Source organism: Argiope bruennichi, chromosome 5 (assembly GCF_947563725.1).
Source record: "Argiope bruennichi chromosome 5, qqArgBrue1.1, whole genome shotgun sequence".
Lineage (NCBI taxonomy): Eukaryota > Metazoa > Arthropoda > Arachnida > Araneae > Araneidae > Argiope > Argiope bruennichi.
Window position 1 is genome coordinate 67,440,598 of NC_079155.1, and position 17,765 is coordinate 67,458,362.

Genomic DNA, 17,765 nt, shown 5'->3' on the forward strand with positions numbered 1-17,765 from the left:
GAAATTGAATGTTTGTAATCTCACAGCTCTTTGAATTTCTGGTTTCAAAAGTTTCATTTCCTGTCTATCATTTATACAAGTACTTTAATTCTAATAATCAAACAATGAAAAATAAAGCTGACGTCCTGGCCAAGGGGTAGCGAGTCTTCCCCGTGATCTAGGCGTTCCGATTTCGAGTCCTGGTTCGGGCATGGTTATTCTCTTCCTTGTGTTATCTCTGTGAGGTGTGTGAATGAGCCCCCCCCCCCCGTAAAAAGGGGTTGTGCAAGCGAGTGTGTGTGTGTGCTATCTTCATTTGAGCTAGAAGTCAGACTTCTGCCCTCGAGTGCTCAGGGGTCTTTACCCTCAGAAGCTACTGCGCAAAATTTGGCTTAAATAGTCACACGACAAAAAAAATGAAAAATAAAACCTTTTTACATACTTTATTTCCTAATAAAGGTAATAAATAAAAGAAATTTTGAAAATTTTCTCCAAAACGTAAATTTTAGGGCAGTTATATAAATTAAAAAATATTTTTATGCAATTTAATAATTAAAGTAGCTCGTTCCTTTTCTATATTTTAAACAGTTACCTTAGATATAAAATTTACTTCAGAAAATTTTCCTTATTCACAGAAATTTCAATGGTTTCCATTGTCGATAACGCTCCAATTCTTTTAAACAAAATGCATTTTAATTTTAAAAACTACTTGATATAATCCAAGATGAGTAATTTTGTTTCAAATAAGCATTTTAAAAATCGTATCATTTGTATCTATCCAAGGAAACATAATAAGCATAAATCTTCTCCACCAGTATTCCAATTCCTTTGCTTGATTCTTAATCCAATGATAAGAAACTGGAGCATTCTTTCTAAACTCTTCGAATGATTCTATGACCATGAACTGTTAGTGACAACACATCGTAGATAATTCTCCGGCACAATTAATTCACTTGAGTTCCTTCTAATAGATTTCGTTTCATAAATTTCCTTCCTGACGATAATTGATTCAATTCAACCATCCCCGATCTCATTTCGCGGGCTAATGACACTTTTTAAGCAAACATTCATAAATATTCATTTCTTAATTTTGTATCCCCCTGCAATTATTAATTAAAACACGAAAATAATTCATCTGTGTAATAATATCAGCTCTTTCATTCTGCCTTAATTAAACTAATGACATGCAAGCTAAGAGTAACTAATATGCCAGTTAAGCTCCATGACTCTGGTTTAATTTTCTGCATTGCATTTTCTGCGTCTTAAAGATGGGTTTAATATTTAACGATATGAAAATCTCTATTTGCCAAGATATTAGTTTCTTCGTTTTTTATTATTATTAAATGGGAAAGTAAAGGATATTAGAAAAAGAAAAAAATTTAGTGGCTATCTATATTTGCATTTGATTTACGGTCATTGCTTCAAGAGGTATCTGATAAAACGGAAATATTGCAAATCTTCTTTTAATTTCTTCTACTTTGTGATTCACTGTCACTACTACAGCGCATGCGATGAAAACAGTTTTCGTTTTTCGTTTTCGCTTATTTGTCGATACTAGTCAGAAAAGGCTATTTTTCTTCTATTCAGTCTGCTTTGATATCATCTTCTGAAAACGCAATCAATGCGTTCTGACGGCGTTATTCCCCATTTTATATCTCTATTTGTTAATACTCAGTGATTTATATATTTATATACATATATTTGTAAATGCGGAAGATAGACTGAGTCATTTTATCTTATATTATCCAAGAAAAAACAAAAATTACTGTTTTATACATTATAATTTTACGACTTTCTTAATCTAAAAACTGAAGAGGTGTTAATATATAAGATAAAAGAGGTATTTAAATTAAAAGGCACGAAACGTCGTAACAGCGTAACCGTAAGCATATTTGGATATACCGATATGGGAGAAAGTAAGGAGACATCTAGGGATACGATTGGAGTCTTCGACATAGATCGGAGCATGCGCAGGGGAGCAGCTCAATTGACGTGGCAGTGCATGTGAAGACAGTATGGCGTTCACATTAAGTCTGATATGTACTGTGAGACATTCCGAAAACTACGCAGATCCATCAAGAAAAAAAGACCGGGGCTACACTTCTCCAAGGTCACACACAGGGAACTGGCCAAGTTCAAGTGGGAGCAGCTCGACTATCTGACCTGCAGCCCGGACATGTCACCTTGTGATTTTCATGTGCTTGTTCCTTTGAAAAAATATCTGAAAGTGAAGTTCTTCAACTCGGATGGCGAACTCAAGGACACTGTGAAGAACTGGGTCTCGTCATGGCACACAGGAATTCTGGGAACAAGGAATCCTTCGGCTCGTTAATCAATGGGATCGTTGTGCTTAGGCCTATGGTGTATACTTTGAATAAAGTCTTCATTTATATCCACAGTGTCGTTTCGTACCTTTACATTTGAACACCCCTTGTAAATTGAAAAACATACATGCTATATTTTTTAATAGAAATAAGTTTCATTCCTTAAATTTGAAAATCTCATTCAAGAAATTATTATGAGGGAAAATACCACATGAAAATAATGAATTTAATACATGCAAAATCAAACCCCTTCCAGATAAAGAGTTGACAATCTACAGTTTGATGAACATATTTGCCAAAATGAGACTGAAACAATTTCATTTAAAAATTGGATCATTCTTCCTTTTACAGAATTTCGAAAGATTATAATGAAATAATTATCATTATTATAAAATTGGATTTTGATTAAAGTTGCACTTTCAAAAGACTGTAAAAAAAACTACTGGCCAGAATGACCTGATATTACATTTGAGTATACTTGAAGCAATGGGAATTGATCTTGAGAAAGAAAAACACAGTTGAAGAGTTGGCAGATAGTTGCCGCTATACTCACCATGTGAGGCTAATTAAAAGACGTGACATTTTGTTGTGGAACTCTTTTTCAAAGCCTATTCAAAAGGACATGGTGTTGGGGAGTGAAAAAATTCAGTTTTTAACTGTCCGTAGGCCAAAAAACAAGTGACATTTTTTTTTAAAAAAAATAGAAATGAAAATCGATTTTTGTCTGAGGGGCAAAATTTGTAGAAAAAGAAAAAAAACACCAAAAAAAGGAAGTTGACGTCAACTTGTTTAAAACATGGTCAATATGCTGTCCACAATTCTCTAATAGGCACTGAAATTTCAAACCACTAAGTCCCATAACAGAATGCAGAGTTTAAGTGATGATGTCGTGAAAATGTTGCTTAATGCTTGTTTTCAGTTCGCATAAATCTTAAGTTCCTTGAATTATTTTATGTTACTTCTAAACTATATTTTCATAACGCCAAAGCTTTGTGATTCTTCTTTACTTATGTTTCCTTAAAATATCTTAGAAAATGTATATAAATATATTAATTCTACCTTTTTTTCTTTCTTGTAAGATTTCTTTTAATTTAAAATTCAGATTAACAGTAGATGAATTGTCATAAAAAATCTAAACTTAAACTCATTTTACTGTGTTTCTTAAAAAGAATAAAACTACTCGATTTGTAATATAATTGAAAAAAATGCTTGTTTTTTTGTTATACATCTACTTAAAACAATTTATCATTTGTTCTTTAATTTGAAAGAGAATTTGTCACGAGATATAGTCTATTGTATAATTTTAATCTTATTTTGATTCATTTTTTAAAAATTTTATCTTCTTTAATCTGTTTTTCATAAAACAGAAAAAAAAATGTTTACTATTTTCGGTTTGGAATATTTTTCTAATAAATATGCATGTAAGCTAACTAAATTAGGGCTTCTATTTACTGATTTTTTTTATACATTTAATAATTATATTTTAGAATGTTGTTTTAAATTAATTTTATTTCTGAATTAAATTATTTATATTGTTTCTCCTTCTAAAATCGGAACAATTTAAGTTACATTTACTTTTCAAATAGTTTATAAATAATAAACATCTCTTTCGTGAGTCAAGCTTGGATTAAACTTATTGAAAACAATTCAAACCAGTTATTTCTAATTTTATTTCAGAATCGAATTGTTCGTAATATTTTATTCTAACAACAGAATAATATATTTATTTTCCAAATAAATTGTAAACAGTGTACTTTACTTTTGGGAGTTAAATTTTGATTAAATTTATTGAAAACAATTCAAACCAGTTATTTCTAATTTTATTTCAGAATCGAATTGTTCGTAATATTTTATTCTAACAACAGAATAATATATTTATTTTCCAAATAAATTGTAAACAGTGTACTTTACTTTTGGGAGTTAAATTTTGATTAAATTTATTGAAAACAATTCAAACCAGTTATTTCTAATTTTATTTCAGAATCGAATTGTTCGTAATATTTTATTCTAACAACAGAATAATATATTTATTTTCCAAATAAATTGTAAACAGTGTACTTTACTTTTGGGAGTTAAATTTTGATTAAATTTATTGAAAACAATGCAAATCTGTTTTATCAAAGTATTTGCACGATTGTTGTTTACAAATAGCATATTGCTGCATAATACTTTCCATTTCCTTTTCTTTTTAAATTCCATAAAAAAGAAACTGGATTTGAATCAATTACCTTTCAGTTGTCACGTACATTTATACATCCTTTGTTCTGCAAGAACTTCAGATGTAATATATTTCTGCTGTAAAAATTAAATAATTCGATGTTAAATAATGGATAAGTTTCTTATAATTTAAAATTTCATCAAGCTATGCATTCTTAGCTAAAATTTTCTACTGTATTACATTTCCATGAAAATAATTGGATTCTTACCTTTTAAAATTATTCGGGAAAGAAGTAATTCTCTAAATTCTTATTTGTTCAAATTTCTGTTCTAAAAATATTTTTCAAATCTTATTTAGAGCATTTCTAACATTTTCTTAGTAAAAGTATTGTTACAAAATTTTTGTTCTACAACAAATACCGCTAATCAATTGCAATAGCGCAGCACATTTAATTGCTATAGTTCAGCATTTTTCTTACTGTCTAATCCTCCAAGACCTCTACGTGTCGGCGACTCCGACTCTCTCACACACAACTTCCGCCGATACACACACTTCCTCTGACGATATACACGACAACTCGGACGATCCACACAACAACAACCACTTCGTAGCTTCAGAGTGGCCGTCTTTTATAGTTCCGGGAGGCGGGGCTAGAATCTTCTGACCAATCAGGGCGTACCTGGCTGCATCTCGGTTGTTAGTGGATGGATCTTGAAAGTTCTCGAACTTTCCGGTACTATCCATTTAGTCGCCAAACTCGCCAAATTTATCGCCAAGCCGCCAAATGCTCGCCAAGTCTGTCGCCAAGCTCTAAGTTCATTGATCTCAGCACGTACAGGACCGATCGTACAAGTGTCTTTCTTACGATGACTCTATTCGTGCCGGGTAGCAATATTATAGGTTCGTAACACTTCAATCCAGCAGCTGGCGTAGGCTTCCGAACGATGTGATGATGTTGATGCATTTGGCGACTTCTGCACTTTCGAAGATGACATCATTCGCTAATTTGGCGGCGACTAACGATCCATCCGAACCTTCTCAATGCTTTTGACACGGACCTCTTCGTCGTTTCGGATTGTACACCCAGACTTGATCCCGCTCCTTAAAATGCAGGATGTCCCATGGAGCCAAACATCGTATTGCAACGGATTTCTCCGGAACGAATTCTTGCCAGGATGGTCGGTTGGTCATTTTGAACTTCCTCCATCGAACCAATCGACTATCAGGAAGGTCCAACAGTGCCCACTGGAGTCCACTTGAAAGCCAGGGATTCAACTTTGTCGGCAGAGCTCTCACGGGAATACGTCCACCCTTTCCCGGTCCATTCTCAACACTCGAGAATTGTCCGCCGTCCTCCACACAGGAACTTCTGAAGAGCGCATCTGTCTTTGCGGGAAGGGTCCTTTGGCGACGACGTAGCTTGACCAGATACACAGGCGATTCTTCGGCTTCTATTTGCATCACACCACTTTGCAAATCCACAGCAAAGCCGAATTCTTGAAGGAAATTGGGGCCAAGACTGCAGAGATCAGCGATTCGAGCCACGTAGTCTTCATCCGTGTCATTATGCAAGGAGACACTAAGAGGCTTGCTAAGAGGTTGTCCCATCGACCTTCGGGATGAATCCAGTCCAAACAGGGTCTCTTTAACACCTGCATTCATAGGCATTGAGCACGGGTCGCCACTAACAGACCCGTCCAAACAGAGTTCATCTTCTCCATCCCCAAGTGTTTGCACCTTCGATTCCACTTCAGGGGACTCGTTCGGAGAAGCCTGTTTCAGCCCTGCAGATATTTGACAGTCTCCCTGTTCGTGCATCTCCTCATTGAACTTCGGTTCACCCTCCGGATGGCTAAGCTCCATTTCGGTGACACTGGTCTCCATTCGATCTTCAGTCTTTTCTTCCACTTGGCTCTCGCTGTTTCCTTCAATTTCTTCTGTGATATCATGGACGTCTTCGGTTTTGTTACTTTTATTTTCTAAAATTTCTATCTTAAATTCATTCATCAATTCCTCTTGTCCTTTCTTTATCTCTGCCATCATGGCAAATAACAATGCGAATTTTTCATCCATTTTTCTGGTTCAAGGCATACACAGGAAAGTCCAACGAATCCCACTTCTGACACCAAATGTTACAAAATTTTTCTCTACATCAAAATACCGTCGATCAATCGTAATGACGCAGCTCATTTAATTGCTGTAGTTCAGCAGCTTTCTTGCTTGCTAATCCTCTAGTCTTTTACTCGTTGGCGACTCCGACTCCTCTCACTCACGTCTTCTGACAATCCACACAACACGACTTCCGATATCCACACAACAACAACAACAACCTCGTAGCTTCTGAGCGCCCGTCTTTTATAGTTCCGGGAGGCGGGGCTAGAATCTTCTGACCAATCAGGGCGTACCTGGCTGCATCTCGGTTGTTAGTGGATGGATCTTGAAAGTTCTCGAACTTTCCGGTACTATCCATTTAGTCGCCAAACTCGCCAAATTTATCGCCAAACCGCCAAATGCTCGCCAAGTCTGTCGCCAAGCTCTAAGTTCATTGATCTCAGCACGTACAGGACCGATCGTACAACGGTCTTTCTTACGATGACTATATTCGTGCCGGGTAGCAATATTATAGGTTCGTAACAGTATATTGTTTTTAGAGATTTAGCAAGTGAATTGATTTATATATCTTTTTTCTTTTTTGCTAAAAACAGTTTGCCTTAAATTTTAGATAAATTTTTGCATTTGATATGATTCTTTTAAATTTATTAATTTATATATTTTATTTTTTATGATTAATATTCCTGAATTATAAAACTCTAAAACAGTTTTACATAATCCTGTGTTTTTAATTTAATGCACATATTTTATCACAAGTAAGATTTAAAGTATATTAAATTATTTATATTTATTTGATATTTTTCTACATTTCATTGCATTTGTGGTCTGAAATATACAAATATATTTAAACGATTATTAGTTTTTACCTCTATAAAATTGGGATGTTTTTTTAAGGTAATTCAGTTGATAAACGGTTACTTTCTATCCATAGATTGGAGCTTTTAAGCATTTCAATCAAAGTTAGATTTCTAGTTTTGGCTAGAAAATACCTTGTATTGAAATGAAAGAGTCATTTTTCATTTGTGGATAAAGAGAATATGTTGCTTACAGGATTAAGTAATAAATAAATGGTTGCTTCTGATTCTTTATAAATTAAAGCTCTTAATCATTTCTATCAGAGTTAATCCATTCAATGCTCCATTCTGAAACTGCAGATCAGGATTGAAAATAAATGAAATATAAAATACTATAGAATTTTGTACTGCTCTCTTCTTTTCTGTTAGCTGCCACCACCATCAGTACGAGCAAACTTCATCCAACACACCATACTGGAACTATAAGCCAGAGTAGAAAATTATTGCACTATTGAATAAATATTATCGCGTATATACTGCTCTCACTACCTTTATTTATTCTTATTTTCATGAATTAGAAATATGGGAGAATTGTGTTTCACTTAAATCATATAATCGCACTTTTCTGACGTCTAAATCAAATCTACTTTTAGAAAACGAAATTAGTTTCATTTTCTTGTCTTATAAACAGTCAATAGCATCAAGGAATATGAATGGGGTTTTCAAATTAGGTGCGAGAACAGGTTTTTATTTTAAATTCCGATGAACCATATAAAAGATAAAAGTAGGGAACAAAATGAATTTATTTACAAAAGATAAGTACAATCACGATTACCTTTCATCATAATCACCGTGAAGATTCAAACATTTGGCATGCCGTTTGACCAGGTTTCCGATCCCTTTTGCTGAGAACATTGACGCCCTGATGTGAGATAGGTCTTAACGGTTTGAAAGTCCCATCAAATATTTGTCATGCCGTTTGACCAGGTTTCCGATCACTTTTGCAGAGAACATTGACCCCCTGATATGAGATAGGTCTTAACGGCTTGAAAGTCCCGTCAAATATTTGTCATGTCGTTTGACCAGGTTTCCGATCACTTTTGCAGAGAACATTGACGCCCTGATATGAGATAGGTCTTAAAGGCTTGAAAGTCCCATCAAATATTTGTCATGTCGTTTGACCAGGTTTCCGATCACTTTTGCAGAGAACATTGACGCCCTGATATGAGATAGGTCTTAACAGCTTGAAAGTCCCATCAAATATTTGTCATGTCGTTTGACCAGGTTTAATATCCCTTTTGCAGAGAACATTGACCCCCTGATGTGAGATAGGTCTTAACGGCTTGAAAGTCCCATCAAATATTTGTCATGTCGTTTGACCAGGTTTCCGATCACTTTTGCAGAGAACATTGACGCCCTGATATGAGATAGGTCTTAACGGCTTGAAAGTCCCATCAAATATTTGTCATGTCGTTTGACCAGATTTCCGATCCCTTTTGCAGAGAACATTGACTCCCTGATATGATATGGATCTTAACGGCTTGTAAGTCCCATCATTACTCTAAAAACGACTAGTTTTTCATTTTAAGAAATAAAAAATAATCACTCAATTCTAAATCCGTTCTTGATTAACGCTAGAACGTTCGTCGGTGTCGATTGGATACCGGAGCTTGTTTAGTTTGTTCTTATTTCCGCATTTTTGAAGGAAATTTGAAAAATTTTCTGGACTTTTAATCATTTTTCATGGTGATTACGCAGAAAGTTTTTGGTTCTAGGTTAATTAGGAGAGATTTTACAACTAAATATACCTAGAACGTCCGTTGGTGTCGTTTCGACACCAAGGCAATTTATCCTTATAAATAGCTATCTGCTCAACAAACAATAGTTCACTAAGTAAAACAAACTTTCCAAAGTACAATCGCACTTTTTTTTTATCTTGAATGCAGCGTTATTGGGTTCACAGCGGAAATTAATCAATTATTCCAAAATTGTTGTATCTAATTGTTTCGTTACACAGGATTTGCTTTTCTGCTTATAAAAAAATTAATTCGATTTTCGAACATTGTGCAGAGCAGACACTGTGAAACGGTGGCTCGTAGAAGAGGTTTAAACCTTGATTAAATTGCTAATTTGTTACGAGAGCTTTATGAGAATGAATCGGATGGTAGTGAGTTGTCTTGTTCTAATTTAGATTCCGATGAAGGTATACGATTGCGTGAAAGTGACTGTAAAGAATCTGAAGAAGTAATTTGTAATTTTTGTTACAGTTTTTTTTATGATGTAAAGGGTCATGATATATGATAATTACATGAAATAATATTAATAAGTCTTAAAACTAAACCCTACTGAACAGAAGTACTGCAATTATTTACTTATTACAATTATTTTATATATTTTATATCGAGGGGTCGAAACGAACACCGGCGGAAGTTTAAGGGTAATCGAAATCCCAGACGTTCTAGTGTTAAAGGGCATAAGGAAATAAGTTTGTCGTAACACATTTCGTTCAATGATTTGATCAAATGTTTTGAAAGAATGGAGATCGAGGATCCCCAGTCACCAAGGTGGCAACCATCATGACAAAATGACGATTTATGTGAATATTGAAAATTAAATGTTTGGTTATTCCTAATCCGAATTCTTTCTTTAAATTAAAATGTAAATATTTTTCAGATTGGTGAAGAACTTCAAAGAAACATTAAGATCCATCTCACATCAATGACGGCAACAGTCTTTGGAAGTCCAATCGAAACTTGATCCAACGATACAACAAATGATTGGTCTTATTCTGAATAGTAAGTTGGTTGACCATCATGTCAAAATCGTGATTTAGGTGAATATTGCAAATTAAAAGTTTGGTTATTCCTAATCCGAATTTTTTCTTTAAATGAAAATGTAAATAATTTCTAGATTGATGAACAGCTTCAAAGAAACATTAAGTTAATCACATCAATGATGGCAACATTCTTTGGAAGTCCAATCAAAACCTGATCCTACGATACAGTAAATGATTAATCTTATACCGAACAGCAAAAATTATTACATCGAAAAGTAAATTAATTTGCAAATTGATTATGTCGAAAACTAATAATCAATTAAGTTCAAAATAAAAATTTTGTCAAAAATTATATTAAATTTCGAAACGACTATGTCGAAAAATAATTATCGATTATGTTAAAAAGTAAAGATATTTGTACATAACTTTTGGTGATAAATTAACTTTATCTATATCTTAGTCCTTCTTATGCTCAATCTGAAGATCCATCTTTTTTTTATGCTCTGAAGCTTGAAAAAAAGCCTTAGTATTGCTGTATATTTTTAACAAGACATTAGAGACTCATCATATTTACTCTATGAAAATAGAAGTGAAAAGGAAAGTAGTGAATACCAAATCTTTCGGATAATTGAGGTCCTGATAATAAATATATCAGGACTCAATTATCCGAATTAATTGAGATTGTTATCAAAAATTTGGTACATTAAATAATTATATATTTGCTTCCAGCAAGATTTTCCAAAATTATTTATTTCAAATTAAAAATGTGAAGTACTACTACTACTACTAAATAGAAACAATCGTTTAATAAATTATGTAATTTTACGTAATAAGATTCGCGAAAATAATTGATTTCTGATGCTTCTTTTGCGTTATTCCGATGATTCTTTAAGATTGTTTTCGAACGAATATTTCCTCTCGCTCAACAATGAAAATATCTTCCGCATATTTACAGAGTCTTTATTCCACGCAGGGAATTTCATCACATTATTATTGAAATGCTTAAGAATATATGCGTGAAACTTTGTTTCCATTTCTGCTATCTTCTAAATAACTAAGAGATAATTCCTGAAAACTAGTTTTTACAGACCTTCGTATTCAAAATATTTTCAAATGCCAATTTCGATTCACTTATCTGAAAAATTCGATAATTTAATTTGAGAAATTAGTTTTTAATGTATTTAAATTCGAGATGTTAGATTTATTTCTTTCATTCCTGATATATCTTCTTAATAGATGAGATTCGAATGAATTTAAATGTGATGGAAAATATCAATTTTTCTTGAGAACTTAACTGAGTTCGTGAACTCGAAGTCTCTTATTAGCTTTTATTGAATGGTTAACTCCATTATTAACTTTTATTGAATGGTAAATGGCATTGAAATTTTCAGCGCAAAGTTTGTAATTTGTGAATAATCAGATAAACGTTTAGCTGTTATGTAACAATGAAAATAATTTCACTTATAAATAAATGTATCCTCGTGATTCGGAATTTAACATTGCTTACTATATGTGCACATACTAATAGCAGGATTCAGAACGGATACAATGAAATTTCGATCCATATGGAAAAATTTATTGATATGTAAACAGTTGTTTCTTACAGGCTTAAAAGTGTGAAACATTTAAAGGGCTGGATCTGTATAAGCGAACACATTTCTATCTGAATTTTATATTATTGCGTCATTAACTTAGTGTAGCATGGCTATTATTCATTTAGTTGAATATTTTTCATTCAATTATATTTACTTCTCTTTACGTGAAATCAGTAATTTATTTTTCTCTCGATGTGCATTAAAATATATATGCGATATTATATTGTATTAAATGGTTTTAGAAATATAATTTATATCATTTAACAAATATTTTGTTTTCCTTTGATTAGCTCTCTAAACTTTGCTGTAAAGAAAATGTTTTACAAAATATGCTGTTACGAATATAGTATTAGAATAAAACGTTTTTCACCCCATATAGTAACTTAAAGAGGAATGAAATCGTGAATGTTAAACATATAAGAAATTTCAAATTAGCTCAAAATTTTTAATAAGAAATTTTATCTCAAAAGTCGCCTTTTCACATTTAAATACTGCTTAATATATGTTGAAATTCTGGATTTTAGATTGAAAATTATGCAATATAAATTCTTTTTAGTAGAAATGTTTGTTTAAGAAGTTGCATCAGTCCCTGCAGATCAACAATTCATTTTCATTTTTACTAACGTCAATTTCTCAAAGAAAATTTACTTTTTTTTAGACAAAATTTTCTGAGAAATGAGAATGAATTTCATATTTGTTGTCATTTCCTTAACAATGGATAATTTAAATTCGGGGAGCATAAACGGAATAGAAATAACTTCTTAAAGGCATTATTACCGTATTCATCTTTTTTCAGCCTTCTTTTGTAATGTAAAATATTGTTATTTTTCAAATTTTGTGAATATAACGCGATTTCAAACGACAAGGGAAATGACAAGCTAAAATTATGTATTGTAGGTAGGGCCAATTTTCCATATTATCATTTAATCTATTTTTTGAATGCCAGCTTTCAGTTTTTTTTAAATCATCTTTCTTTTAAAAGGAGTATTCAAATGAAAAGGTACAAAATGTCGTAACAATTTAACCTTTAACATGTTTGCCTATGCCGCTATGGGAGAACGTAGCCTAGACATCAAAGGATGCGATTGGAGTCTCCGGTGTAGATCAGAGCATGCATTGGCGCCTGTATGCGCAGGAGAGAGCGGAGGCTCTTATGAAAAGCGTCGACCAATCGACGTGGCGTGTTGAATTCCTCGAGCACAGAAAAACCATTAACTCCGATGTGTACTGTGAGTCACTCCGAAGACTACATAACAAAAAAACCGAGGCGAAATCAAGAACAAAAAACCGAGGCTACTCACGGAGGGTGTGGATCTGCTCAATGATAACGCACGTTCACACGTCTCCATTATCACACACGCGAAACTGGCCAAGTTAGATTGGGAGCAGATCGACCATCCGCCCTACAGCCCGGACATTTTCATGTGCTTGTTCGCCTGAAAAAAGGGAAGCGCTTCAACTCGAACGGCGAACTGAATGACGTTGTGAAGGACTGGGTATCGTCACGGCCAAGGAATTCTGGAAACAAGGAATCCTTCGGCTCGTTAATCAATGGGATCGTTGTGCTCAGGCCTATGATGTATACTTTGAATAAAATCTAAAGTCTTCATTTATATCCACAGTGTTGTTTCGTACCTTTTCATTAGAACACCCTTTTTAGGTTTTCCATAATTACAACGTGAAATCCTTATATTAATACCATGTGGCAGAAAAAGAAATTCCTTGCAATAACTGAAATTTCTTCTGTCTGGTAACAGCTTAGTTAGATTTTCATTACTTATTGAACGAATTTTGATAATTTAATTTAAGCATCATGAAAGGCCATTTTGATTTCATTAACAATATAATTTTAATTTCGGTCAATGGATAAGAAATTTCTTAATGCTGATAATCATTAAATCTAAATTGTTTAATGTTATTGTTTCCAGTCTCGTAATTTTCTTGATTTAACCTCTATGTTTTAGATGAAAATAAATTTTTCTACATTTTAATTGCCATTTTTAAATAATTTTTCATTATTTTCTGCCCTTTAGATTTCATAAAATTTCATAATTAACTACTTATAAATGTTATGTAATCATCGCAAATTTTATTCTTAAACTCTTTAATAAGGGAATATTTTCACGTAGAATTAACACCAAAATAAACTTTAATCTATTAAAATTTTTAATAATTACGTTTTGAAAAATATTAAAATAGTTACTTATAAGACTTTAAACGAGAGACTTTTAAAATCGAGTAAATCAGAAATCAACTATAGAAAGCCATTTATAAAATAACATATTTAATAAAATAAGCCGATAAGCATGTAAGAAGAAGAAGAAAATGAAATGAAATGAAAATGTATAAAAACAATGATTAATGAATCATTTAAATATATTTTTAAATTTTGGAAACTAACATTAATATATTTTTCGTGTAATTACACAGGGCAAGAACTTGTCTGCAAATCTATATATCATACAGCAAAAATACATTAAGTCATAGAAAAAAAGAAATAGACGTCTAGACTCGAAGTAGTTCTCCAAACGCGCATCTAATTCAGAGAACACAATTTTATTTTTTAGCAACTGGATATTGCTTATTTTGGTTATTATGATTGGTCTTTCAGAGTTTTCTTTTTTTAAAATCCAAAAAAGAAGAGCATCCCAGATAAAATCAATTTTTAAAAAATATTTTTCAAAAGTTGTCGACAAGACAAAATCTTCTCTTCATACAAATTACTACTGAGTCTAGATATACGATCTGTCCTAAATACACTGATCCAGCTGAATATCAAAATTTAAATTTTCTATTCTTTTCGAACAAAACCTGTAGGTTCTACTTGAAACATGAGCACACTTTAAGAGGAAGAAGTTCTCACAAGAAGCCCCGTCAACTTGGCCGGCTTGATTCATCCGTAAGACTGAATCCATTGATCATCTCTCCTGTCAAATATCGGAAGAAATCAGTTCCCACAATCTTTTCCGTTTTTTTCCTTCTTCGGAAGTCTGACACTTTAAAAAAGAAAACTGAAGTTATTCGTCACTGTACGGTTTATTTCCTAGTGCCATATTTCTTCTTTGACTTCACATGGAAGAAATCTTACTGGAAAGAAAACTTTTCATTCGACTATTTTCCCCTGGCTTAAATAAAGTGTGTTTTGGAGAATGATAAGGGAGTGACTTGTATAGAAATGATATCCTATTCGAATTATATTAGATGGGGAAAATAGTACATAACAGTAATTATATTAGTTTAGTTGTATTGTTGAATTATAGTTATCCTAAAGAAGTATTTATGTTACCGAATAAGAGAAAGAGAGCGTAGAAGTTGAAACATTGGGTTTCTGTCATATAATTATGGATATTAAAAGACCTATAAAATGAATAATTGAAAGCTAATATAATGTAGTTATATCAGAAGTAAGTTTGAAAAATAAAGTAAATATCGAAAACTATTTCCACACATTTTTTAAAATTTTTGAGCGAAACGTTTGGAACTTCTTTCAAGTACAAAAAAAAAATCTGGTAAAATGTTTGCCTGTGTTTTGCTGTGGTTTTGTATTTTTTAGGCATAACATATTTAAGTGGAGTTCTAAAAATTTCGCAGAGATGTAAAAGAAAATTGTGAAAGTTTTTCCAAATTCACTTTTTAAAAATTACTTCTAAAGAAATTAATCTATCATAATACCCGACAAGTGACTTTTATAGCTTTTTTAATATTTCAAGTTTTAACAAACTTTTCTTCTAAGATTAATAGATTTTGTTAAAACTTATGCTTCAAATTTCCCATCCTCTTTCCTTCCTTTTTAAAGTTTTATATCAAAGATCAAACGTTTTAAATAACCAACCCAACAAGTTTTAAATAACAACCGAAAATCTCTGTTGTTCCCAATTTTTTATATATTTCATATCTAATCAACTGTATTATAAATATGGCATCTATTATGTTATGATATTAAACTGTGTGTTAAATATATTAGGTGCTATATTTTCAGAACTGATTTTGCGCTTAGTCTATTTTTTATAAATTATAGTGGTTAAATTTCTACCTTATATATATGTGAGAAATGCTGACAGATCTTATATCATGTATATATATAATATATTAGCAATTGTGTGGTCGAAACGAGGAAACTCTTGCTATTTCAAAACTTCGATTTATTTCATCCCGGGATGCATAATTTGTACAAGAAACAAACGGCGATAAAGATGCGTCAATCTGTACCGCGACGCGAGAGTAAAAGAGACAGAAATTTTTTCCCTTCTATGAAATTTTGATGGGGATTTCTTTGATACATGTCGAATTAGGAAAGGGAATCTTAGACATCTTTAAAACAATGTTGTAAGCATTAAGGACTTTTATGCCTTTGATAAGAGGGGGAAAACATGCGGAATTCATCTGTTTTTCAGAGCACGTGTAGAATTAATTAAATAAATGAAGTGTGAATTGGACCAGGAAATAAGAGAATATTTTAGAAGGAAATTAATATGGACTAAATTAAGATAAAAAATTAGGAGAATAATTAAGATTTAAAATAGATTGATATACCATATATATAATATCTATTTTGTGGTAATGAAATTATGACAATATATTTGTTTTCCATATATCAAAATTTGGTCTTTGGTCTTGCTGTATGCTCTCATTCTTTCGATTGCCTTTCACTCTACGGAAATAATTGCACCTAATTTATATAAGCTCAGATATCTTATGAATCAATATAAAATATGTCATGCAGGTATAAATTATAAATATCTCTAACAAGATAAAAATGTTTCAAAGAAAAAAATATTTAAGAAATTAATAAAAAATTATTATTATGAAAGCTAGTTCATTACAAATTAATATGAAAATCCCTGATAAATAGACTTTTTGCTAAATAAATACTAAAATTAATGAATCGTAAAGAAAATAAAGTTTACGATGTCTTAAAAAGGTTTAGCAATCAAAAGTATCGAGTAAAACCGTTTATTTTAATGTCTTCTACAAACGAAGTTTTAATATCGAATTCAGCAATTTTATTGATGTACTGTAAAAATGTCAAGTGAAGTAGAACTAAACAAAAAAATGCAATAAGATGAAAAAATGCCATAAATAAGTTTAGAATTTCCTAATGATTTCAATGAAGATCTCTCTGCACGATTAAGAAAAAACACCATTAAAAGACTTCCTTGTGAAAGCTAAAAGGATTTTGAAGTATTCATAAGCAAGCGCAATCACCATAAAATAAAAATGGTAATTAATTCTTTTTTGTTTAATCATTCAGTTCGCACTAACTCACTGGAAAATTCTAGAATAATACGTTTTCTTTTACGGCATTTATTTAATGGTTTAGAGAAAAGAAACACAGGATTTAAGATAAATATTAAAGAATCAGATTTGCCATAAACATATAGCTTCTTGCATGTTTCAGTCATAAATAAGTTCCTTTTTACTTTCTTTGCAATCGATTTTTTTTTTCAAACATGACGATACAGTTTATTGAAAAAACTGGCTCATTTTGCAAGTCATGTGTGAATTCGAAATGCAAGTCATTTAATGTTGCAATTCTCAGTATTTAAAATAATAGATGTATTTTATTTCTCTTTATTTGCTATACAAAGCACTTGCTAAAAATAAAAACAAAATTATTTACTTCTCTAAACCTACAAAAACTTATTTGAAAAAATCCCTTTACACATTTTATAAAAATAAATGGAGAAATGAAATCTTTTTTTAAAAAATAGTTTTGCCTTTACTCTTTAAAATAACTAATACAAATGTGAAACAAACTAATATTGCTCTTATTTATAGTTCCAATTTCAGATGACACTATAGTCGGAATCTTATCTCACTGATCTGAAAATGGCTAAATGTTGCTTAAATGAAACGGCTTTCTCTAGGTTAATGAATCCTAGGACCTTTGGGATCAGTTGATATACTGTAACTGATGCTAGACTTTTCCCTTTCCTTTTAGCAACTGTCGGGATGAGTTAACTTTCCTAACCCCAGATGAAACGGTTTCAGTTGTCTTGAAAGTTATGCGGAAATATTTCTTGTTCG